This window comes from Camelus ferus, chromosome 31 (genome assembly GCF_009834535.1).
Source record: "Camelus ferus isolate YT-003-E chromosome 31, BCGSAC_Cfer_1.0, whole genome shotgun sequence".
Classification (NCBI taxonomy): domain Eukaryota; kingdom Metazoa; phylum Chordata; class Mammalia; order Artiodactyla; family Camelidae; genus Camelus; species Camelus ferus.
In genome coordinates, this window is record NC_045726.1 from 3,047,960 (window position 1) to 3,075,080 (window position 27,121).

General features: G+C 47.8%; 1 protein-coding gene across 5 annotated transcripts in view; it reads right to left on the bottom strand.

The window, feature by feature from the left end:
• The window catches only part of LOC106730781 (adhesion G protein-coupled receptor B1-like), a 40,072-nt gene extending 14,396 nt beyond the window's left edge, over window positions 1–25,676 (bottom strand). The window contains exons 1-6 of one of the 5 annotated variants that reach the window (XM_032471110.1): window positions 25,541–25,676; window positions 20,482–20,626; window positions 12,539–12,710; window positions 11,528–11,612; window positions 10,672–10,815; window positions 3,953–4,105 (exon numbers count right to left, since the gene is read on the bottom strand). The gene's annotated coding sequence lies outside the window, so the exon portion shown is untranslated. Of the gene's footprint in view, window positions 1–3,952; window positions 4,106–10,671; window positions 10,816–11,527; window positions 11,613–12,538; window positions 12,711–20,481; window positions 20,627–20,801; window positions 20,980–25,540 lie in introns of all 5 variants that reach the window. The other 4 variants (XM_032471111.1, XM_032471108.1, XM_032471112.1 and 1 more) reach the window with 4 other exon arrangements.
• Between the last annotated feature and the right edge of the window lie 1,445 nt (window positions 25,677–27,121).

Genomic DNA, 27,121 nt, shown 5'->3' on the forward strand with positions numbered 1-27,121 from the left:
AGGTCCACCTGCTCCTGTGAGGAGGGCTGGCAGCGGCGGCAGAGATGGGTTTAGGGGTCTCTCTATGCGAGCCTGTGGATTTGCTTCAAACTCCCCTGCGCCTTTCCTGGCCTCCACCCTGCTGCTGCCCTGGGTTCTCAGGACTCAGGTTACAGGTCAGCCTGCTCCTGGAAGGCGGGTGCTGTGCTGTCAGGGGTAGTCGGGGGCAGAGGCCGCGGCTGCAGCATTGGGCTGCCTTGTGCGAGCGCAGGGGTTTGCTCCCATTTACGTCTGTCGCTGCCGCCACGCCCGCACACTGCCGCACCGCGCCCGCCTCTCAGGAGCAGCCTGACCTGTAACCTGGGTCCCGCGAACCTAGGGCAGCAGAGACTGCCCCCAGGACAGAACATGGGGAAGATGGGAGCAAATCAACAAGATACAAGGGGCAGACCTCCCTCCCTGCCGCTGCCGCCGATGCCACTGTCCCCGCACCCTAACAGCACCGCGTTGCCTCCCAGGAGCGGGCTGACCACGAGAGGTGCCTCCCACGAACATGGCAAAGCAGAGGTCGCCCCAGGCTGCGGGGAATAGAGAACAAATACAGGAGCTCTCATAGGGCAGCCCCCACCCAACCGCGACCCCGCGAACGCACCACACCCGCCTCCCAGAAACAGGCCACGACCTGAGGGCCGGTCGGAGGTGCTCCGGGGCCATCCAGCGCCCTCCCATCTCCCGGAGGTGGCCTGCTCTCCCAAACCCGGGTACAAGCGGCAGCGAAGACGCAGGGTTCAGAGACTACTAACGGGGGAGTGGGCACCACAAACCACGGCGGCAGCCCACACTGGCCTCAGGGTCCTAATGGGCGGCGCGGCCTGGGCCTCACCCACGCACCCCTCCCTGTGCGCCTCCCCAGCTGTGCAGCCCAGGCCCCACCTGCCGGCTCCGGGACCGGCGCGCCCCCACCAGCGCCCCCTTACCTGCCCCACAGTGGCAGCAGAGATGAAGGCAAGCGGCGGCCCAGTCCCCAGGCTGCCTTCTTCCTCGGGAGCTGGTCCCGGGAGCACCCGGCTTCCGCCCGACTTGCACAAGCTGTGAGCGGGTCCCACGTCCACAAGTCTGTGCGTCCGCGCATGCGCGCCCCTCCCCCCCCCCCCCCCCCGAAGCGCGGACCCTCAGGCTGAGGCTCCCGCTGTTCAGGATGTGGCGAGTGGGGCCGAGGCCAGGTTGGGATCAGCAGGACTGAGTGGAGCGGTGGGGTGGTAGGGCACCCTCTGCCTGCCCAGCCGAGTCTCCATACCCAACACCCCTACTCTGCCACCGACCAGGTCCTGGCACTCAACCAGACCACCACCACCACCAGGGCCAGGCCACACCCCCCAGCCCCACTCCCGCTGCTTGCCTCCTCTCGTTACTGACCGCACCATCCCTGGCCAGGCCCAGTCGCCAACCAGACCCCCCAAGACGGGGATCCTTTTCCTTACACCGAGGTCCCAGCCAGCACACTCCACCCGACTAGGTACTAACCTATGGCCCCCACACCCCAAGCTCACTCCTCATGCCTCACCGCAGGACCCCCAACAACCCGATGGTCCCCCTCACCCCTCAGGTGGGTCAATTCCACTCCGACCCGCCCCTTACCCCTCAGCCTGTCCCCCCTCACCTCAGGATCCCCCCTCACTCTAAGTGCACCCCTATCCCAAGCTGACCCCCTCACCCCTCACCCTGCGGGTGGGGCAGGCAAGTCCAGGCTCCCATTACACAGGACTGCTCCCAGTGGGGGATCTGGCATAGCTAGTGTTGGAGGCTACAGGGCTCTGTGTGCCAGGCTGAAGGCATTTCCAATTCCCACCCAGGCACCCTGATCCCAGACCTGAGAACTAGTCAGAGATCTAGCAGGAAAACCCTGGAAGTCAGAAAGCAGAGAAGGGCTCAGTGAGGACACCTTGGAGGCTTGGATGACCCAGGGCATATGAAATCAGGAAAATAAGAAGCTGTCAGAACACTGACTTCCACGCCCTCCCTGCCCCACCCATGCAGAGATCCATCCACAGAAGGGAAAATGCAGCAAGCTTCGGCGCTATGCCAAGCAGATATGGAACAAATCCTAGAAGTCTGGCTAGAAAACAAAAATGAAAATAGAAAAGTGAAGCCGTGACATCAGCAGCTATGTGACATCGATAAGGAGATTTCAGAGTCATTCCAGGGATGTTACAAAACAAACATACGAAACAGGCAAAGAACTGTAGCAACATTTAAAAACCTTAAAAACAAAAGGTCAGAATCCAGATGACACATCACAAACTAAAGTGCCCAGTTTTCAATAAAAAAAAATGAGCTATACAAAACACTGGAAAGTGTGAGCAGTACTCAGGAAGAAAATTGGTTAATAGAAACTAACTCTGATGGGCCAGATGCTGGATTTAGCAGACATCTTCAAAGCAGCTGTAATAAGTTCAAAGCGTTCAAGAAAACCAGAGAAAACATGGTAACAAAGGAAAATATGGTAACAATGATTTAATGATGAAAGCACTAAAAGGAAGTTTTGGGGGTAGAAAATACAATGACCAAAATGAGAAATTGACCAGCTGTACAAAACAGCAGCTCTAAAATGGCAGGAAAAAAAGAATCACTATACAACTTTAAGACTGTGCAATTTCTATTACTTTCTATCCAGAGAACAGAAGAAGAAAGACTGAATAAAAAGTCTCAAATACCTGGGAGACCATTAAGTATACAAACACGCATAATGGGAATTCTGCACCACCCCCACAAAAAAAAAAAAAGAGGGAAGAGAAAAAAGGGTCAGAGAAAGTAGTTGAACAGATACAGCCCCAAACTCCAAATTGGATGAAGAACATTAATCGACAGCTCCAAGAACTAACAAACCCCAAGTAGGATAAACACAGAGATCCACATTCCAGACACATTAGACTGAAGCTGTTGAAAACCAAAGACAAGGAGAAAATCATGAAAGCCACAACAGGAAAAAAAGACACAAAATATGATTATGATTTCTCCTGAGAAACAATGAATGCAAGAAACCAGGAGGGTGACAAATTTAAAGTGGTAAGAGGAAAAAAATTCTATCAACTAAGAATTCTATATCCAGCACAACTATCCTTCAAAAATGAAGGCAAAATAAAAACATTCCCAAATATACGCATACTAAGAGATGTAAATCCACCCACATCTATACTTACATTAAGTGTGAATGGCCCAAGCGTCTCAACCAGAAGACAAAGACTATCAGCTTGGTTTAAGAAAAAGCAAGAGCTAACTAAAAGGTGCATAACAAGAGACAAACTTTAGACTCAAAAGACATAAAAGGTTGGAAGTAAAAGGATGGAAAAAGATCTACCGTGCAAACAGTAACCATTAAGAAAGCTGTAGTGGCTATACTAATATTACACAAGATAGACTTCAAGAAATGTTAATAGAGACAAAACAGAGACATTTCACAGTGAAAAATGGGGTCGACCATCAGGAATATGTAACAATTACAAAGATACGCACACCTAATAACAAAGACCCAAAACACACGAAGGAAACACTGATAGAAAAGTGAAAAGGAGACAAATCCACAATGACAGCTGGGGATCTCAAAACCCAACTTGCAACAGCTCACAGAACAAGTAGACAGAAATCAGTAAAGATGCAGACGATTTCAACAAGACCACCTACACCTTAACCTCACAGACATTTACAGAACACCCTCCTGTGCACCTCTTCATCTGACTATTCACCTGTAACCTTTTTCCTATACTTTGTAATAAACCAGTAAACGTAAGTAAATGTTTCTCTGAGTTCTGCGAGATGCTCTAGCAAGTTTCATCAAACCCTAGGAGGGAGTTGTGCAATTCTGTAGCTTTTCTATCAAACAATGACAGTTGCTTCCACTGATGCCATGGCAGAAATGAAGCTGTTCTACAGGCAGGGACCCCCACATTTCCTCCCTGGGACCAGCCCTGAGTACCTGGTATCTTCACTGTGCCACTGGAGGAAGTGTCATCTGCATAGGGATGGCTGCTCTCCACCACCACGGGCTGGGAGGACAGGTGGCCACTCTTGAGTCTGTGGTTATGTCCTCCAACTCGGTGACCCAGAGCTCCAACCACGTATCAGCCACCTGTGGGAGGAAGCGGGGGACAAAGCAGGAAGATGTCAGGATGCCCACTCTGATCCAGATCTTTCTGCAGGGATGAGGCAGAGTGAAGCATTTGGGAGTCTGAGAAATCTTCTTTTAATCAGGGCTTGGTTTCCTCACCTTTACAATCAAGACAGCCCAGAGCTCACAGAGATGCTTGGAGAGATCTAGGTACAAGTAGCCAGGAGGCACCTGACACACACAAAACACCCAACACATACCAACTGATGAAACAAAAGGCCTCTGATTACAAGAATCTCTTCTAGTACACAACCTGATGAGGAAAGTCAGCCTCAGGAACAAAACTATCAAGCGAAGCAGAAGCACGTTGATAAAAATGACCCAGATCCTAGAAGGCACTGGGGTCAAGCAGGAGAGGAGAGGCATGAAGAGGAATGACCAAGCTGTCCAGGTCAAACAGCAGCAGACTGTCTGAAACGAGGGCTACAAATACGAGCACACCTGGGGGTGTCTCTTGACCAGAGACATTGAGGGTCAGCCCCCAGAACCACATTCTCCCTACAATCCATAGTTCATTGCATTTTAAAATTTTAGTTACTCACACCATTGAAATGGTTAATACTGCTGACTATAAACTCCCTGATTGCTATTTTTAAAAACAAATGAGAATGTTACTACAGCAGTAACACAGTAAATGCCAAATTTTTTAATTTAGAAAAATCAATGAAACTATTTTCTATTCTGTACTTTTCAGAAATAAATGATTGTTTTTATCTATTTTTTTCTCATATCATATCAGGTAACAAATAGATTAGCCTAGTAAGTAGTTTTATTAATGACAAACTAAGATCGCTGCCATCTAGGCATTATTGTTATAAAGTCAGATGTTTCTTTTTTAATAAAGTCCCCCAAATTAGGTCAGTGTAGGACATAGGAGTAGCATCTTGCCACTGGGCCAGGAAAGTTGGAAGACAATCCCATCTTTGTTTCTCTCCCTCTGAATCTGAGACTTTGACATTATCAAACCTTAATGCACAGCCCACCAGGGCTCTTCTGGGGTTTAAAAACTTTCTATGAAAGCCAGTCAGTCCCCCAAGAGGGGCGAACAAGCTCCAAGGAGAGGGTGACAGAGGGGTCACAGTTGTAGTTCTGCCCTAAAAGTGCACTGGATCTGACATCATTTCTCCCATCCACCAGCAATCCGAGTGTCTTTGAGGCACTTAACAACCTCTCAGAGCCTCAGTTGCCTTATCTGTAAACAAAGGGAACACCCATGTTCCATACTGAGTGAACGCACCGAGAACCAGGCCTCATAGCTGTGTGTACAATAAATATGGGGCATTACTACTTTAGATCCGAGTTCTTCTCATTCCATCCTTTCCTCTCACAAATGCAGTAAACTTGTGAAAACAGTATTTTGCTTATGGCAATCTACCTTGATGTAATCTCAGAATTAGCCTCAAAAAATTGTAAGTAGGAAACCTACCACTTTTTAGTTCTTCCTGAATACAATTAAGAAATAATATGCCCCTGAAACAGCTCCTAAACCATAACTATGATTTCAAGGCCACTCAGCCATACTTAAGTACTTTATGGTGGTGGTAGTGGTGGTGATATGCAACTCAGACACACACTGACAACACACTTGCACAGAGCACATGGCACTGGCCTCCCTCACACGGCCAGTTCTGAAAAGGCAGAGAACAAGGCCACTGATAAGCAAGAGTCCTTCAGGAAGCCCAAGGGCTTCAGGACTGATCAGCTGTTTCTAAGAGATATTAACATAGTATTGACCGTACACCCTAGACTAGCCACATGAGGCTACTGAAATTTAAATCCATTAAGAAGTTAGATAAAATGAAAACTTCACTGCCTCAGGTTCACCAGCTACATTTCAAGTGCTCAACAGCCTATGTGGCTGGTGGGTGCCAGGTACAGAACATCACCACAGCTGGAAGTCCCACAGAACCCAGTGCTAGCAAATACTAAAACCTATTTTAAATAGTTAATAGTTAAAATACTGCAGTATTAAAGCATAAAAAAAGTAATTAATGGAACAGAAAAGAGTCAATAAAGGGACCCAAATACACACAGAAATTTAGAATATGATAAAAGTGGTCTTCAAATGACTGGGGAAAAGGAGGATGATTCAATAAATGATGTTGGGGCAACATGTTTACCATCTAGAAAAAAATAAAGTTGAATCCCTACTTCATCTCTCAAAAACGTAAATATAAGAACAAATTAAGTAATAAAAATAATTAGAAGCAACCTGGGGGAATTCTTTAAACAGTATCATGTTGGTAGCATATTTTCAGCAGAATACAAAATCCAGAAGTCATAAATGAAAAAAGCTGGCAGATCCTACTTTGTAAAAATTAGACATTTCTAAATTCTAAAATACCAAACTGATTTCAAAATGTTACATGAGAAGCAAGTGCAGCACAGGAGATGGAGAAGGGACTCATTTTTCCCAGGAGTCCTTCAAGCACAGGACAGTGGTAGCACCTCCCACCTACCTACCTGCCTGCCTGCCTGCCTGCCTGCCTGCCCGCCTGCCCACCCGCGGCAACCCTAACCCTCACGGCCCTGCCCTTGTCTGCCGCCTGGCTGCACACAGACAGCTTGAGCAGGTCCAAGGTACACGTGTTGTCCATGACCAGCAGACTGATGAACTCATCGGAGGACTGACATTCTGGGCCTGATGCTTTATTTTGGCTTTCAACATCCTAAAAAGTCCAACAAATAAAATCAGGAAAGATGTGTCCAGAGATAAACAGTCACCAGTTTATCCATAAACTCCAAGGATACATGATGACCACTGAGGAATAAGGGACCTGATGAGGCATTTAACGCCATGAAATACCATGAAACATGACAGGCCCCTAAAATCTCCACCACCACGTACTAAGCTTTCAGGACCAAATAACTATTTTACGAATTACCCACAGCAGCTCTCAGAAGAAATGACAATTTACACTGTGATCAAGTTCACAGCACAGGTATTCCTTATAAGGGGAGACTTGGAGTGAAGTCATACCACATAAAATCCATCCCCTGCCCCCACCCACAGGGGGTGATTGGGAGTTTTCTCATTTGCACATTGTACTTTAACGATTTTTTCTAGATCTTCTTCGTAATTCCTTCCCAGAATCTTATTTAACGGACTCACTGGTGTGTAACACATTGCCCAAAATCTCTTGTTCCCTGGGCGCTTTGAAAAAGAAAATGGATAAAGTCTTCTCTTCCTTTTTCTTGTCCCCTTTTACTTCCCATTCACAGTGTGTCAGTTAAAACACACCACACCTGCGGTCACTGACCTCTCTTCAACATCAGCAGAGGAAAGGGGCCGCCCATCTGCATCTCTGCCCTCTCCACCCCTCCTCCTGAGGGTGCCCCACCTGGGACAGCCAGCCCCAGCCTGCTGCCCACCAAACGAGAGCCTCTTGGACACTGGCAGTGGGACTCGGCCTACAGAAAGGAACAGGGAGCCATCAGAGCTGGGAAATCCCGTAGCTTTTGAGCTCAGGAGTGGGAATCACTGAGACCCCATGCTGAACAGGGGTGGACCTGGTTCCTTTCAGTCTCACAGGCAGAGTTCAGCTCGCCAGAGGAAGAACAAGATGCCGGAGATGCCGCCTTCTCTCCTCCCTTGCTTTTGGAATCTCAGTGAAACCTGACTGCCAAACACAACTGAGCTGGGGGAAGGACAAGCCCCACTTAGGAACCTTCAGCGGAATGGGATCCATCCGATATGCAAGTGCCATCAGTGCCCAAGTTGGCCCTAGAAACCAGCACTCTCTGAGGTGGGAGCACGGTTTCTTCCTGGAAGGAAACAGACCCTGCTCCTACCTCTAAGCGGAGACCCAGGGAATCAGCACGTGACGTTCACAGAAACAATGACATTCCAGAATCTCACTCACTGAAGAGCAGCAAGAGCATTCAGTGGAATACGCAAGTTAAATACAGTGAGAAACAGTACCTAACAATTTTTGGTGGGGGATTAGAGGGAAAAAAGATAACTGCTAAAAAATAAAATCACTAGCTACATCTCCTTGAATGTGAGTTATAGCCCAAAACGAACATGAAAATTACTTTGCCATAATTGATGAATCAAACCAAAACTGCAATGGTAGGAATTTAGGGGAATACTCTGGATAATGCCTATGTCTAATGATTTGGTAGGAAAGAAATGATACCATCCCTCTTCTACCTAAAAGCAAAAACTTCCCATAATTCTGGATAATTTCTGCATTAAACCCTCATCCTAGAAGATTGCCAAGTATCACAAGTTGAGTTCAGACCCCTAATTTGTAAATAGCAATTTTCTTATTACCATAGATGGTTATGAATACTTCCCATAGGATATATTTCTGTCAGCAGCAACACCACAATAAATCAAGAGTTCCAAATGTAATTGAAAATAATGTGTGTGTGTTCCCAAGCTGGATGTGCCGGCGGGGAGACAGTGTGGGCAGGGAGAGGGGGCCTGGCACAGGAAGCACCTGAGCAGGCTTGAGAGGACACCCACCTGGGAGGGTGACTGGTGAGACAGAGTCAAGCCAAGTGGAAGGTGTCCCTGCTTTGGGCCAGCTGGCCTGGAGGGTAGGGTGGGGGAGGTCATAGGTCAAGCAGGGTGAGAGGTCATCCCTGTAGAGGGCAAACTGGTTTTGAGCACCAGAAGCTGTGGAGGGGAAGGAGGTGCCCACGTGGGAGAGGAGAGGCGGTCAAAATGGGAACCAGGCTACCTAAGGGGAAGCTATGGAACTGTCCATAAGGGGACAGTCTTCTCATTTTCAGAGAAAAGTTATCTATACAGAGAGGTGGAACAGAAAGGTGAATCCTGTGCAGTTATTAGAATTGACTGTACTGCTAAGAACCAGTGGTTTTCAATACATGTAGATATATAACAAAAGGAGTATTAATATAGCCCACTAACTTATTGTGTGGGTACACGCACGTGCACACGCGCACACACACACACGCACACACGCACACACACACGCGCACACACGCACACACACACACACACACACCCTTCCTAGGTCTGTCTACTAAGAGAGTTGTGACCAGCAACCTCCCAACAGCAATGAGCACACAAAGGCCCAGATCTTGGCTACTAAATACCACTGTCCACTACAAAGAACCTGGACTTCCTGGAGGAACACCTAATTTCTGTGCTGGAGCATAAAACATACCATTGAACCTAGACTTTTGTGTTGTGCCAGGAAACAAGGAAATAAAAGAACGATGGGAACATGTTAAAAGAACAGATAAAATTCTATCAAATATTTTTAAAACTATTAACACCAATCCTTCACAACTCTTCTAAAAAACAGAAGAGGAAGGAACATTGCCTACCGCATTCTAGGAGGCCAGTGTTAATTACACTGTTACCCAACCCAGGCAAAGACATCATAAGAAAACTACAGCTCAATATACCTTATGAATACAGGCACAAAAATCAGCAAAACAGCAAAGCAATCCTGCAACATATAAAAAGATTATACACCTAAAATACAGAAAGGGAGAGTGCAAGGATAAACCCTGTAGTGCTGGACTGAAATTGAAAGTATTGGTTTGAACCACTCATGGTTTTCATTATATAAATAAGATGTCAAGGGAGAAATTCTGGCATAAGTGGGCATGTGTGCATGTCTGTTTGCTGAGAGGGCTTAAACCCAGGACACCCAGGAGTAATCAGCTTACCAAGCTCCCAGATCTTTTTTCTAAATCCTATGATCCACCAAAAGGAACCAGGGCTCCTTGGAGAAATGGTTGATTCCGGGACAAGGCCAGGGTAGGTGAAAGATGAGTTTGGAACAGAAAGATGAGTTGTGCCAGAAAGGAAGGAAATGCTCAAACAATTATATAAATCAGCTGAAAAGGGCTCCCAATGGCCAAGTCTGGGACAATTTGGGTGTCAAATGATGAGAGTGATGTATGTCATTATTTGAGTAAAATAGGATCCCACAAATCTACACCAACATAGACAGAGAAGATGAGAAGGGGAAGTCCTCCCTTACAGAAGAACAGACAGTCCAAAAAGAATGATGAAATTTGAAAAACAACCACAGAACAACCACCACAGCAATAATGGACTTGGCTAGAATCATCACAGACACTGCAAACTCGGAGGTGAAAACACAATGAGGGACAAGGTATCAGCACAGCCTCCAAGCATCTCCCATGAACACTTACTACCATTCTTCTACTAACTTCCAGTGGAGAAACCTGGCAGATACTCCTGACCAAGTAGTAAGACCTCACATCACCAGTTACGCAGCACATCACACACCCACTGTGATGCACTGGAAAGCACTCTGTATCATTCCTGTGGTGTTTCTGACAAAAGGAAGGACTGAAAAAGTGTTCCATATTGAAGACCAAAGAGACCACACTCAACCCTGGGCCAGGTCCTAGACTGATAAAGGATGCTACTGGAACAAAATCTGAGTACAATTAGAGAACATAGGTGGACGGTACACAGGAGTGTACCGTGCTCTATTTCTGCGTCCTACTTCTGCAACTTGTGTGTACATTTAAGATTATTTCAAAATAAAATGTGAAGAAGAAAGCCCCTTGACCTCTTTGGCTTTGGTGATGGTTTCTGCAATGATGCTGGCAGCTCCTGTGGGTCATCTGTCACTGGGATAAATGGCTGAGAAGAAGCTGAGGAAGCAGACAAGGTCACTGCAGAGGGGGGTCACAGCATCCTCAGAAGAGACAATCTAGTTCAGAAACAGAAGAGGAGAGACTCAGCGACACGGCACACTTCCCACCCACCTCCAAAAGCCTTATTAAATAAAACCCTTTGGGCCAGCTGGAGTATTCCAGATTTTATAGACATAACGAGGCATTTACACCACCAGTCACCACCTGCAGCGGGGTCTGGGACAGCCCTGCAAAGCCAAGCACATTCATATTCCAGGTAAACCGATTAATTAATATTCACAACAGTCCACATGAAGAGGACTAAAATGAGCTCACATCTCTTCCTCCAAAGTAAGTTATAAAAACCTTTAGCTTTCAAAGCTTTCAGGATTCAGAGCTGCAAATAAAGGACTGTGGACTTGAGGGGAGGGTATAGCTCAACTGGCAGAGCGCATGCTTAGCATGCACAAGGTCCTGGCTTCAATCCCCAGTAATTCCTCTAAAAATAGACAAATTAACCTAATTACCTAATCCACCCAAAAAATAAATTTTAAAGAAAGGACTGTGGACTTGCATTTAGCAACTTTTTAAAAGAATAATCTCTTTCCACTGAAACACTAAAAAAGCCTCCTGTTAAAATGGAATATTTTCTCATTCAAGCCAAAAATCACAGCAGCAGCACAAACACTGCGTTAAGGGAGAGAGTGACGCACACATCACTAAACGTGAAGCAGCTGCCTCCTCCTTCCTGATCTAAGGCTGCGTCATCGCTCTCCCGTGTGCTTTTACCTCTCCTCTCTTTTCTTGCCATGGATTTGGATCCAGCCTGTCTTCAGTATCAACAGCCAGCACATATTCCTCTCCATTCACAGGACTGGCAACAGCAGACACGCAGGAAGAGGGTGCCGAGGAAGAGAACAAGGGACACTCCACTGGGGTGACCATGCTGGTGGGCATCAGGGCCCTGACCACGGCATCTCTGTCAGGAGAGACAGCCAGGCCTGGGCAAGCTGACCTTCACCACCGGGGGGCAGCAGGGTCGGGGTAGGACAAGCACTCACCAGAGCACTCATAAGACTTATAGGATAAGTATAAAAGAGTTTTAGAGAAAAAGATGAATGTTATTACTATGTATCCCCTGGCTAAAAGTTAAATATTCAGTCCTGAGCTTATTTATTGAATCACCACAGTGAAGACAGGAGAAAAACTGCCAACATAAAAATCTAAGCAGAAAAAGCCTCTGACTGTCCCTGTGAAATCTCCCTCGGCTGGTGGAGGTTGAAAGTAATTTTGCGTTTAATGAAAGCCGAATACCAAGGGTGCCTCACACGAAGCAGCCAGGACAAAGAGAAGCGTCCTTCAACTACTAAGTTCCTGTGTGAGTATTTCTTTCTATTCATCAGGCCTATAACCAGGATGCACGGACAGGTAGGCCACTTCCTCAGGCTGTGAGAAAACAGGAGCAGAAGGACGGAAAAGGTAACACTGGCAAAACTCTGCCTTATCAAGACTGAAGGGGAGGACAAGGGCCTGAAACCTTACTCTGTATCAGTACCAACTAATTCTTCCTCTCACCACACCCCCAAATATGTTTAGAGGTTATTGGCCATAAAGAATAATGAAAATGTTCTTTAACTTGATTTTCTAATTCATATTTTAACTTCATTCAAGAAAGCACAAAGGTACATTCATTCACCATAGGGTATCTGAACTAAAACTCACAATATTTAGAGACGGTAACCTAACATTCTCCTAGACTCACATCATTGTTGGATTTCGAAAGTCAGCAAACAAGCCCACCTGGCATACATGATTTGCAGGGCCGTAAGTATAGGAGACAAGGCCTGCTGTTTGGCCAGATTTCCACCTAATGACAGGAGAATGGTGGCAAGAGAAGGGCAAATTTCGTTTAGATTATCTGCACCACTGACTTTATCACCGGCAGCAGAAGAATCAGCATCTTATGGCACACCTGAAAAAGAAAAATAAAGTTTGGGTTCAATTTTTAAGATTACAGTTTGTTCTATTTCTGTAACTTGACCTCCTATAATCTGTAAAAAACATCGCACTATGCATTTTCCTGTTTCACAGATTAAGTATTAGGTTCATTATTATATTTCAGAGTTAAAAAAAATTATACTTCTCTAAAGAAGCTACTTTCAGCAAAGGTTCACTGTAACTGCAAAACGATGCAAATCCTTCTACAGAATGCACTTACAGCAATTCAGCTGTACAGACGTAAGCTGTGAAAACACTACTACAACAACTATCTGTGAATTTACCTGTCATTGAAATGCCACAAAAAGGAATCCAGAACAACAGTGAAAAGACCAGATTTCACACTACACAGTCCTAGTGGACATGTGTTCCAGCTCACTGCCCCGAGGGTTCCCAGACCTCAGCAGAGGGAACCAGGTGGAGCCCAGTGGTCTCTGTGGGCACAGGAGGCGGAGCTCAGAGCCAGGGAGTCCAATGTGGTCCAAGCTCACAGGACTGGACTCAAGAGGAGAGAGCTGCCCAGAGAGTCCCCTGGAGACGTGCAGGTGCCCCCCCAACCCAGCTGAGGGTGCAGCAGAAGCAGATGGGCGCCTACATGAGAGGGCACTGCCCAAAGCCAAAGAACCAACTGCAGGAAAGGACTGTGCTGGGGCACGCCAGCTAGGAGGGCATAGAGGGCCCGGCATGGTGCCTGCTCCCATCAGCCAGGTGGGAAGACCTCACCGTTCACCAGGCACTAAGTAGAACACCCAGTGGTGTGGAACAACTAGCCCCAGACTAACATCAGGTCTGAATCCACTTAACAAATCCAAAACCAAGATCCAAAGGGATCAAAGTACTTCAGAGTAAATTATATGTAAGCTCAAGAAAGTTTATAGACATACAAAAATCTTCAGAAACATTCAGAGTAAAATTTATAATGTACAGCATCTGACTACAAGTTACCAGGTGGGCAGAAAGGCAGGAAAATATCTGTGATTCAGAAATAAGGAAAATCAATAGATCTGAACAATGCAGAACTGACACAGAAGTTACACACAGCAGACAAATTAAGACACCTATTATATCTGTATTACATATGTTCAAGAAGAGAACCAGAGACATGGAAGAACAACACCCAAAACAAACTGCTAGTGAAGGATGGGGGGATGGGTATAACTTAGTGGGAGAGTACAAGCTTAGCATTCACAAGGCCCCGGGTTCAATTTCCAGTACCTCTGTGGAAAAAAGTTAAAATAAAAAAATACAACGTATTTTAAAAACAATAATTTTTGACTATACTTCAATAAAAAACAAACAGCTAATAAGTGAGCAAGTTTTACCTCTTTAAAAAAAATTCTAGAGAGGAAGCTACAACCTTTGAGACCAAAATAGTTTGGTAACATTAACAGCATATTAGAAAATGAAGACTAGTTTATTTGAAGACATGGCAATAGAAACTATCCAAAATGAAATATAGAAAAAAACGTTAAAAAATGAACAAAGCGTCAGTTATCTGTGGGATAACTTCAAGAGACCTAACATACACGAAACTAGACCTCCCAAAAGACAGGAAAGAGAAAGGTACAGAAAAAAAATTTTGAAGAAACAATGACCGAAAAATTTTCAAATTTGATGAAAATTAGAAACCCAGAGATCCAAGAAGTATAATGAACTACATACAAGCACACAAACGATGAAGACAAAAACCAGGAAAATCAAAGGAAAATCCTAAAAGTAGTCTGAGATAAAAGATGTGTTAGGTACAGAAGAGCAAAGGATTCTCAATGAAAACAATGTCAACCCCAAATTTTATACTCAGCTAAAATATACTGTGAACATAGATCAAAATAATGATTAGTTCAGACATAAAAAGCTGAAAGAATAAACCCCAGATCTGAACTACAAGATATAACAAGGGAAGTCCTTCAATGAGAAGGAAAATGATGCCAGACGGAAGCAGGGTCTCCACAGAGGAATGAAGAGCACTGGAAAAGGTTAACTACATGAGCAAATACAGAGACATTCTTTTCTTGTTATTTACTTTATTTAAAGAGAAAATCTAATGTGTAAAAATTTAATAAAAAATAAGATCAACCTTGCAACATACATACAAATGTGTAACAACAACAGCAGAAAGGGGGTGGGAAAAAATAGAAATACACTAGTGTATGATTCATTTACTATACACGAAATCGCATAGTATCACCTGCAGGTAGACTATGATAAATGAAATGTGCATAATATACATCCTAAAACAATCACTAAAATAATATACTAAGGTAGAGATCAAAGAAAACAAAGAAAAATGAAATTATAAAGAACAATTAATTCAAAGAAAGGCAGAAAAAGAGAAAGAAGAGCACAATGAACACCTAAAACTAATAAAAAACAAATAGTAGGATACTGAGAAAACAAATACATCAACAATCATATTAAATGTAAGTGGAATAAATACCCCAATTAGAGACTATCCGAGAAAAAAATTAAAAAGCAAAATCCACCTATATGTTGCCTACAAGGAAGCTTCTTTTACTGTAAAGAGACAAAGAGGCTAAAAATAAAAGAATGGAAAAGATGTACCATAGCTCATCATGGTATATGGAATACCGTGGTTTAAATACTATATGGCATTGATCAAAAGAAACGTATCATATTATCTATATTAATATCAGACAAATCTGAGTTTAAAGCAAAACATTTCAAAAGCAAAGGGATAAAGAGGATAATCTGCCATAATGACAGCAGTCAATTAATCAAGAAAAGTAAATGTCTACTCAGGAAAGTAGGAAGATCTTAAGCCAATGACCTAACCTTCTTAGAAAAAAACAATTAGCAAAGATTAGAGCAAAGATCAGTGAAATATAAAACAGAAACACAATGGAGAAAATCAAGGAAACCATAAGCTTGCTCTTTGAAAAAACTTAATAAAATTGATCAACCTCTGGACTAACTGGAAAGAGAAGACACAATTATCAACACATGGAATAAGCACTGACATCACTGCAGTCAACAAATGTTAAAAGAAAACCAAGCAAATGTTGAGGCCAACCTGATGTCAGTAACTTCAACTTCCATCAAAGAGATAAACCTAACTAGAAAAGAAACAAACAACTCTGAAGCTATTTAAAGGAATTAAATTTGTGGTTAAAAAAAAAAAACCACACAAAGAAAACTCTAGGCCCAGATGGCTTCACTGGTGAATTCCACAGAAATAACACCAATTCTACACAAATTAAAAAGGAAAACTTAAAAGGGAACATTTATCACTTTATCCAGCCAGTCAGAGTATATTAATAGAAAATTAGAAACTAATATCTATCATGAACAGAGAGGTAAGAGTTCTTAAACTACTTTTTTTTTTTAGCAAACTGAATATAAGGTACAAGACAGTAACTCATAGGTCAAAATTCAAGTCTGAAAAGAAATTTTAAAAATACATAAAACTGAATGAAAAAATACAACATACCAAAATTGGAGACATGTAGCTAAAGCAGTAGTGAGAAGGAAATTCATGGTACTGAAAGTTTCCATTAGAAAAAAGGTCTCAAATCAATAATCTAAACTCTCGCCTCAAAAAACTAGAAAAATACAAAATAAACATAAAGCAAGGATAAAGATGAGAATATAAACCAATAAACTGAAAACAGATAAACAATAGACAAAAACAAAAAGCACCAAAACAAAGTGGAGTTTATTCAACATATGGAAGACTGACTCAAAATGCTGCACATGAATATCCGTAGCAGGTTTTATCTGTAATAGCCAAAAACTAGAAATAATCTAACTGTCCTTAAAAATAGCAATTCTATTTCTACACACTAGCAAGGAGCAACTTGAGTATTTCTAGATAATAGCAAAGAATAAAACTAATTTTTAAAATATCATTTATAACAGGATAAACAATATGAAATACTTAGAAATAAATATAACAAAAGATATGCAAGACCTGTACACTGACACCGCAAATCACTGCTGAGAAATAGTAAAGGTTTTGACAAACGGGAAGAAGTACTACATTCATGGGTTGCAAGATTCATTACTGTGAAGCTGTCCCAAACTGATCTATAGTCAATGCAATCAAAATCCCAAGTAGGCTACTTTATAAAAATTGACAAGCTGATTCTAAAAGTTACATGGAAAATACTAAGGGCCTAGAATACCCAAAACATATTTTAAAAAGAACAAAGCTAAAGAATCAGCAACGCCTGAATTCAGCCTTTTATAAAGCTGCAGTAATCAAGACCCTGTGGTATTGGCAACAAAACACAATATAAATCCATGAAACAGATCCACACATACACGAAAACTGATTTTTGACAAAAGTGCACATTATTTCAATAGAGAAGCAACAGTTTTGGTCAACAAATGCAACTGAAACCACCGAGTATCCCTACACCAAAAATAAATAAAATTCAACCCATACTTCACACCATGAATGAAATGTAACTCAAGTTCAAGCATATGCCTAAATGTCAAAAACTAGAAATTTCACAGGAAAGCACAGGAAAAGAATCTTTATGATCTTGAGTTAGGCAAAGGTTGTTTAGACGCAACACCCAAAGTATGATCCATAAAAGATAAAAATGGATCAACTGGACTTTTATCAAAATTAAAATTTTCTGCTCTTTAAAATTCACCTCAGAGAATGAAAAGACAAGCCACACTGGGAGAAAATACGTGCAAACCATGTATCTGATCAAAGACTTGTACCCAGAATACATGAAGAATGTTCAAAACTCAGTAATAAAACACACAACCTAGGTTTAAATACAAGCAAAAGATATGAACAGACACTTCAACAAAAAACGTTACTTATCTGGATGGTAAATAAGCAAGACGCTCAACTTCATTAGCCTTTAGGGAAATGCAAAGTAAAACCACAATGAGATACGCTACACAGCTGTAAGAAAGGCTAAAGTTAAAGACTGGCCATACCACGTACAGACAGAAATATGGAGAAGCTTTGGAACAAGCCCTTTGCAAAGCAGTTTGTAGGTCTCTTAAGAAGATAAACACGCACCTACCATGTGATCCAGTCATTCCTCTCCAGGCCCTTACCCTAGAGGAGTGCAAGTGCATGTCCACGTTAAGACCTGTGCACAAACGTTCCCAGCAATTTTGTTTGTACAGCCCCAAATTGGAAACAACCCAAGAGTCCATCAACTGGCAAATGAAGGAACAGATTGCAGCACACCCATAAATAAAATATTCAACAATTGAAAAGAAAGAAATTTTGATGCAATGTGAATGAATCTCAAAATAATTACGGTGAGTGAAAAAAGTGAGATTCAGAAAAAAGTACACACTGTATAATTCCATTTATGTAAAACTCTAAAAAGGCCAGTTGATCTATAGTGACTGCAAGTCAGTGGTTGTGGGAGGCAGGGATGGGCCGTGAAGCCGCACAAGGAAGCTCAACGTGGTCTGTACGTTTGTTCATTATCCTGACCATGGTGTTGTTCTCACAGGTGCACACGTGTCACAACTGATGGCAATGACACTTTCAATATGTGCAGCTCATTGTGTGTTGATTATACCTGAATAGACCTGCTGAAAACACGAAGAAGCCCAGCACGGTGCCTACACTAAGCAGTTGGCAAAGGTGCACAGTATGGCCAGAGCCGGCCTGATCATAACACAAGAACCCGCATTCTAGCTCCTTCTCGAGTTTTCACCCCAGCAGGAATCCCAGTACAGTGCACCATGATGAGTCTGTGGCTTTGGTTCACCCTGCAGCTCACACAGCACTAAAGCCTCTAACTTGGAAGTGCTGTTAAATGTTCTATCTGTGACACCGGTGCAGTGTACGGGAGGGTCTCATATAAAACACAGATCTGTGTTACCTAAAAAGGAAGCACCTAAGGGGTCCCTTGCAGTCTGGAAGAGGATGGGATCGTGGACAGAGGGTGTTGCCACATCTACCATCATCCACGCCACACTATGCGAAGACCCACAAGCCACTCGTGTGATCTGGCCTTCTAAGACTTGAGTGTGGGCTTTCTAGTAACTGTGGTCGTACCACTGCCCTGTTGGCCATGGTCACTGTCACACCAAGCATATACCTGTTAAAGGTTGGGGGGACAAAATTTTTCAACATTTCAGAAGATTTTCTTTAAATTTATTTCAAAATTCTTGCCAATGACTACAGATGAGTATTTACTTAATATCAACCCACTGAACTCATTCATCTATTTCGTTCTGCTACAGGAAGCAGAGGTTTTCCTCTTCAACTAAATGCAGTAACTTATTTTTTCCTTTATTTTGCAAAGAAAAATGATCAAAAATAATATGCTCACTTTTCAAGTATGTACTTCTTGGCTTTACAGAATTAGAAAGTATAATTCATTTTTAATTCATTTTGATTGAAGCACAGTGGGCTGATTTTTTGTCAGAAATGAATTATTTTAAGAGTTTATCACCTGTAAGCCTGTCAGCCCATGGCCTCTCATGGCAGAATAATGAGTAACACCTGTCAAGGATAACTTTACTTCTAACATGAAGTATCTCCCCATCAGACATTTGAGTGGGACCTGTGTCAGTCAGCACCTCTTTCCCAGATGCCTCTACTCACACTGGCTCCTGGGCAGGTATACACAGGAACACAGTGGACCAAGCCCGCCATCCTGGTTCTTCAAGGACCAGGACTCACCCTCTTTCCTCACAAGCTGCACTTTTGAAACAACAAAGATTTGTCATGACCTCACTTACCTGCATCACTGACCACCAGGCAGTGCAGGGCCCTGACAGCCACGTGAATGAGCTTCTTTCGACTCAGCCCTTCCACCACCTGCGCCTTCCTCACGTGCATGTCAGAGCCATGGCCCAGCCTGAAGTAATCCCTCTTCCCCCTCAAGGAGGTTAACAGATTTTAATAGATGGCTGCGGTCTGGCGATGGCCCACCAGAAGACACTCACTGCTGGAGCCGCTGGAGCAGCTCACTGACGTCACACACAATACCCAAGGTCTTTGAAATCATGGTACAAAATAGGATACCATTCATTGAAATTAGTTCATTAATTCTGCTAGCAAGATCCTGAATGCCTGTTTTACAATATTGAAGATCCTGATGCAGGTTTCAAATAAACAGAAAACATGATGTCCAGCCTCAAACGGCTCTTAAAACACCTCTCTGCTCTAATTCTTTTTCTCAACCTGCTTCTGGTTCACGACACTCAAGATAAGGCCATTACACTGTCCGTGGTCAGCTGGAAAGTCCACTCCTTTCTGATTTAATAAAATAACCCTTCACTCGAAATACACCTGAACTCTTCTAGAGATCAATCAGAAATCTGTTTCCCACCCATTTGACCACTAGGTTTCTTGCATGGCAACTAAGGGAGAAACACTTTACACACACCTCACCTAAACAAGAAAGACAAGCTACAGTTCTCCAGGGTTCTTCATAAATGACCCAGTTATAATGGGAAATTTTTTCTGATAACATTGCCACAAATCCCAACTCAACATAAATAATAGGACAGAAATGCCTAGATGGGTAAGAACATGAAGGTTCCCCCTACCTGGAGGCCCCCACACAGACATGCCGGCAGGAGACAGGCATTTTACGTACCACGTCCACACCACTCCCAACTTGGTGAGGGCCAGGTAGAACTGCGCTCCAGGCTCAATCTGACATACCCCCTGCCCGTTCAGCCTCTCAATGTTCTAGGAGATGCTACAGCCTTCACTGCCTCCCCGGCCCAATTTGCCAGAGTCACCGTCACCCCAGGAAAATACCAAACCTAGGTTTAAAAATACATACCTTAGGCCCGTGTCTCATGATGGGGCCCCCAACCCCCCAGCAAAGTGGGGTCAGGACAGGACTTGCCTTCATCGGTCAGAGCCAGGGTCTGGGCATCTGTGCTTCCACATGCCACCTGGATCACTCTGTGACCAAGGACTTTCACCTAATCAATTACAAACAAAAACAGAGTCAAGCACAGGCACTGAGACAGCAAGGGAATTTTTTGCCACAGACTGAGAGCCAATACTGCACAGGTCATGACCAGTCTGAGACTCGGAGCTTCTCTCCTTTGGAAATCAGATGGGAAGCTTGCTGCAAACAGAAATGTGTATAATCACCATTTTGGGCTTCAGCTGTGTTCTATTATCCCCATGTCCCAAGCGGCCGTACTCTCCAAGGCCCCCGGTGTACAGTTCGCCACTGGACATCAGGGCTGCGCTGTGCAAGCTCCCGCAGGCAATATCCCAGATTCTCTTGGTTTTCAAGGCCTCTATCAACCGAGGCTTGTCACAGTTCCTAGAGCAAAATCAAGTAATATTCCCTATAATCAATTCAGCCTTTTGGAAAAAAACAAAAAACGGACATCTACATGGATCCACATTTAGTCAAAACAACAGCTATAGATTAGTTGATCAAACCTTAAAACAGAACATGTGAGGCCAAATCACATTCATGGAGTTTTTTTGATATATTTTCCAGTTCCATTTTCACAAGTAACTTCTATTCAATTTTCCACAAAATAACTTTCAAAAAAGGCTTTGATTCTTATTATCAGTAAGTTACTTATTAGCACATAATGAAGAAAATATTCTTATATTTTTATGAAGGGTCCAAGTTTGCCATCATCACCTTCACCCCAAGAAAATACTTTTCCATCAACAGTTAAAGCCATAGCATGCAGTCCACCTGCAACATTCACAAAGACTTATTCTAAAGCAACAATATTTAAGATAGTGTGGTACTGATGTAGAAATGAAGGTCAAACAAGAAGAGGGCCCAGAAAAACAGACCAAACATTTAGACCCTTGACACTTAGAAGGTAGCACTGCTGAGCAACAGGGAAACGCAACCTTTCAAAACAAATGCTGCTGGGAGAACCAGTTATCCATATTTTTAAAAATTAAATGGACCTCCACCTCAAACTATATACAAAAACTGCTTTCCGATGGATCTAAGATTTAAAGATAAAAGTTCTAGATAACAATGTAGGAGGGTTTCTCCTTTGATATGGAAACAAAAAAATTATTACTTGAGAAGAAAAAGGCTTTTATTAAAAAGAACCATAGAAAAAAAGCCACAGAGAAGGTATCTGTAACAGGTATCACTGACAAAAACATTTAACATACAGGCACCTAAAGAACTCCTACAGATCAATGAGGACAAGACATTCCACCAGAAAATGGGCAGAGGACTTGAACAAGCACATCACAGTAAGGAAATTTAAATGGCCAATAAATATAACAAGGCTACCCATCCTATTAGTAATTAAGGATATGTTAATTTAAAACATAATGAAATACCGACATAATGAAATACCGTATCATTACACATACACCAGATTGACAAAATTTTTAAATCAAGCAAGAATACAGAGCTAATGGCAGGGGGATGGGGGGCTGCCTTGGAGGAGCCAGAGGATTTGCCCCAGGCTCCCGTCTCTCCCACACCTGGCTTGCAGACAGCCTTTGCTGCACAACGCGCCCCCGCCATGACGGGACACTCATTTACCCGTTTGCTTAATGGAGGCTGGTGAGAGAGTCAGCTGGTAGCGGTCAGGTTGGCCCCCGCACCTCGCCCCCCCTTCATCACAACCCGCACGCCTCCCAGGAGTAGAAAGACCAGAAACCTGCGTCCTGCGAACCTGGGACAGCACAGGCCGCCCCAGGATAGGCCCCAGGGGAGATGGAAGCAAGTTCACATGCTGGGGAAGGCAGCACCCCCCCAACGCTGCCCCCTGACCACAACGGGCCTGCCTACCAGCAGCCCCGTGACCTGGAAACAAAGTGCCTTGCGAACCTGGGGCAGTGGCGGGGAGAGGAGCACTGCCCCTGGCGAACTGGTTGATTTGCCCCCATCTCCCCGACGGCATGGCCTGACGGCCTCTGATGCCCCAGGAACGTCCCTAGGTCAGCCTGCTCACGGGAAGTGGGAGCGGTGGGGTCAGAGGCAGCAGTGGCAGCGGAGGATTAGGGTTCTGCCTATGCGAAGCTTGCAGACTTGCTACAAACTTCCCCGCGGCCTGTACGGGCCTCCACCTCTGCTGCCCCAGGTAAGCGACACTCCGGTTATAAGTCAGCCTGCTACTGGAAGGCGGGCGCCCTGCTATGGTGGGGGGGGCTCGGTGGAATTGGGGCTGACGTGCAAGCGCGAGGATTTGCTTCCATTACACGCTGTCGCTGCCGTCGCCCACCCTACACACAATAACGCACCAAGAACGCCTCCCAGAAGCAGACTGACCTGTAAACTTCGTCTGCGAACGTGGGGCAGCAAAGCCCGCCCCCGGACAGGGAGTGGAGGAGATGGGACCAAATCACACTATCCCAGGAGCACTACCTTCTCCACGCTGGCGCCGATAATGCCGCCATCGACGCACCCTAGTAGCACTGCGTCCGCCTCACAGGAGAAGGCAGAAAGGGAGACGTGCACCACGCGAACATGGGGAAGGCCAACCAAGCGGCGGGGGAATAAACAAATCCAGGGGTTGCACGGGGCAGCCAGCCACGACACGACACCGCGAACACATCGCACACGCTCACAGGAGCAGGCCACGACTTCAGGGACTGTGGGAAGTGTACAAGGACATTCAGCGTCCTCCCACCTCTTGGGGGAGCCCTGGTTTCCCAAACACGAATACAAATGGCAGCGCAGACGCGAGGCGCAGGGAATACTAAATAGCGGGGAGGGGGGGGAACACGAAACAAGGCATCGGCTCGCACAAACATCAGGGAACTAATGGGCACAGAGGACAGGGCCTCATACACGCACAAAAACGTGTGAGCCTCCACAATGGCGAAGAATAGGATTCACACGACGGTTACACGACCAAATCGCACACATGGGCGCACATTACATGCAAGGGGAAAGCAGCAGAGTCAAAATCACGCAGTGGCACACAACACAGGCCACGTTCATTCTAAGGGAGCAAGTAGAGCAGTACACGACTACGATCAGCTTCCACAACTACCAAGAGCACACACGTACCGCGCGAGGGCCTAAGCATGGGCGCAAATACCCTTAACGCAAGAAGCACTTATGCACGGGACGGGGCTCACGCACTATGGGACAATGCGAGCGGGACCGAGCGGGGCCTAGACTGGGCATGCCAGGCCGGGCCGAGGGGTGGTGGGGCTGGCCCACCCGCGGCCCAGGACGGGCCAGCTGGGCTCCCAACCCCAATGCCCACACCCAGACAACCCACAGGGTCCCGGCCCACAATCCCAAGCAACACAGGCCCCGGGCCAGGCCGCACACCGCACTCCCAGGTCCTCCGCTGGACGCCACACAACCCCCTCACCCCCGTCACGGCCCCCGGGCACACCACCTCGCCCAGACATGATTCTTTCACCGGATCGCCGAGACGGGGCTCCTTCTCCTCACACTGAGGTCCCCACCCCCCCCACACTCTGCCCCATTACAACCCTACTCCATCAGGCGGGTCCCCGCAACTCTACGCGCCCCTCCCCCGGGGACGGCCACCTCACCCCCCAGCTGGGTCACTTCCACTCCCAGCGGCCTCTCATCCCTCAGCCTGCCCGCCCCCGTCAGCGCCGGATTCCCCCCTAACTCCCACTGCACCCCCTACCCGGGGATGAGCCCCCTCACCCTGCCAGGGGCAGGATGGCCTGGGCCTGGGTCACCATGGCGACAGCCGCCAGATGGGGATCTCGCGCAGTGTGCGGGCACACAGCCTTGTGTCCTCGGCCTAAGGCTCCCGCGAGCAGCACGGCGGGGGGTGCGGGTGGGTAGAGGCAGCTCCAATTCGCAGCAGGGCGCCCTGCCTACCCAGGGCCTTACCTGAGCCAGCAGCTCAGGGTGGTCCTGGGCTGCACACTGCTCACCAGTGGGCCTTGGGTGGTTTGATGGCCCGGACGGTGGAGCGGACCCCAAAGGCGGAGGCCCTCTGCACACCGGACTGCGAGGGGATTCTGGGGATGGACAGCAGGCAGAGGCAGCGGTGGGGGCTAGGGGCCGCCCGGCTAGAGACAATCAAGTTGCTCCCATCACCCCCACGGCCTGGCCTCGGGGAGGCCTCTTCTGCTCCAGCTTCATGGACCGCACTGCCCCCTGTCCGCCTCCTCCTGGGAGGCGGGCAGGCAGTGGCCAGTGGGGTTTGCAGTGGCGATGGTGGGATTGGGGCTGACCCCTTGAGAGCGCGCGGATTTGATCCCGTTCCACGCTGTCACGGTCACCGCCCCGGCCCACTGACTGCACCATGCCTGCCTCCCAGCAGCAGACAGACCTGAAACCTGTGGCCGGGGGACGGCGGGCGGCAGAGGCCGCCCCCAGGACAGGACGCGGCCGAGATGGGAGCAAATCGACAGGCTCCCAGGGGCAGACCCCTCTCCCCGCTGCCGTCGCTGCCGCCGCCCCCGCACCCTGACAGCACCACTCCGCCTCGCAGGGGCAGGCTGGCCGCGAGACGTGCACCCCGCCAACGCAAGGGAAGCACGGGCCACCCCAGCACAGGCCGCGCGGGCGTAAGGATCGAACCCAGGGGCGCACACGGGGAAGCACCCATCCCACCGCGGCGGCCCCGTGAACGCACCGAACCGCGCCCGCCTGCCGGGGGCAGGCCATGACCCAGGGCTCGGTCGGAGGTACCCCGGGGCCGTCCAGCGCCCTCCCACCTCCCGGGGCGGCACCCGCTTTCCCAAACGTGGCGGAGAAGCGGCGACGAAGGCGCGGGGTTCAGCAACTGCTAACGTGGCGGGTTGGGGTGGGTGGGGCAGCACGAGCCAGGGCGGCGGCCCGGGCCTCAAATCCGCAGCCCTCCCTGTGCGCCTCCCCAAGGGTACAGACCAGGCCTCACCCGCCGGGCCCCCCCCGCACCTGCGCGCCCGCACCAGCGCCCCCTTACATGCTCGGCGAAGGCAGCGGAGGCGACGGCTCGCGGCGGCCCGGACCCCAGGCCGCGCTCCTCCTCACGGAGCTGGTCCAGGAGCAACCGGCTTCGGCGGGCGTCCGACAGGCTCTGGGCGGTTCACGCGTCTGCGCAGCTGTGGGTCCGCGCGCGCGCACGCGCGCCCCCTCCTCCCGCCCGCGCGGCCTTCCTCCCCCACGGCCCGCCCCTACCCCTCCCGCCGGTAGCAGTGATGCCCGGGCCGGGGCTCACGCACTACGGGACACTGCGAGTGGGGCCGAGCGGGGCCGAGCGGGGCCGAGCGGGGCCGAGCGGGGCCTAGCCCGGCCATGCCAGGCCGGGCCGAGGGGTGGTGGGGCTGGCCCACCCGCGGCCCAGGACGGGCCAGCTGGGCTCCCAACCCCAATGCCCACACCCAGACAACCCACAGGGTCCCGGCCCACAATCCCAAGCAACACAGGCCCCGGGCCAGGCCGCACACCGCACTCCCAGGTCCTCCGCTGGACGCCACACAACCCCCTCACCCCCGTCACGGCCCCCGGGCACACCACCTCGGCCAGACATGATTCTTCACCGGATCGCCGAGACGGGGCTCCTTCTCCTCACACTGAGGTCCCCACCCCCCCCACACTCTGCCCCATTACAACTCCTACGCCACAATCCCTGCAAACCAAGCTGAACCCTCATGCTTCAGCCCAGGTCCCTCCACCATCCAGGGATGATCCCCTCCTCCCGGGATTACCCCCTACCCCTCAGGCGGGTCCCCGCAACTCTACGCGCCCCTCCCCCGGGGACGGCCACCTCACCCCCCAGCTGGGTCACTTCCACTCCCAGCGGCCTCTCACCCCTCAGCCTGCCCGCCCCCGTCAGCGCCGGATTCCCCCCTAACTCCCACTGCACCCCCTACCCGGGGATGAGCCCCCTCACCCTGCCAGGGGCAGGATGGCCTGGGCCTGGGTCACCATGGCGACAGCCGCCAGATGGGGATCTCGCGCAGTGTGCGGGCACACAGCCTTGTGTCCTCGGCCTAAGGCTCCCGCGAGCAGCACGGCGGGGGGTGCGGGTGGGTAGAGGCAGCTCCAATTCGCAGCAGGGCGCCCTGCCTACCCAGGGCCTTACCTGAGCCAGCAGCTCAGGGTGGTCCTGGGCTGCACACTGCTCACCAGTGGGCCTTGGGTGGTTTGATGGCCCGGACGGTGGAGCGGACCCCAAAGGCGGAGGCCCTCTGCACACCGGACTGCGAGGGGATTCTGGGGATGGACAGCAGGCAGAGGCAGCGGTGGGGGCTAGGGGCCGCCCGGCTAGAGACAATCAAGTTGCTCCCATCACCCCCACGGCCTGGCCTCGGGGAGGCCTCTTCTGCTCCAGCTTCATGGACCGCACTGCCCCCTGTCCGCCTCCTCCTGGGAGGCGGGCAGGCAGTGGCCAGTGGGGTTTGCAGTGGCGATGGTGGGATTGGGGCTGACCCCTTGAGAGCGCGCGGATTTGATCCCGTTCCACGCTGTCACGGTCACCGCCCCGGCCCACTGACTGCACCATGCCTGCCTCCCAGCAGCAGACAGACCTGAAACCTGTGGC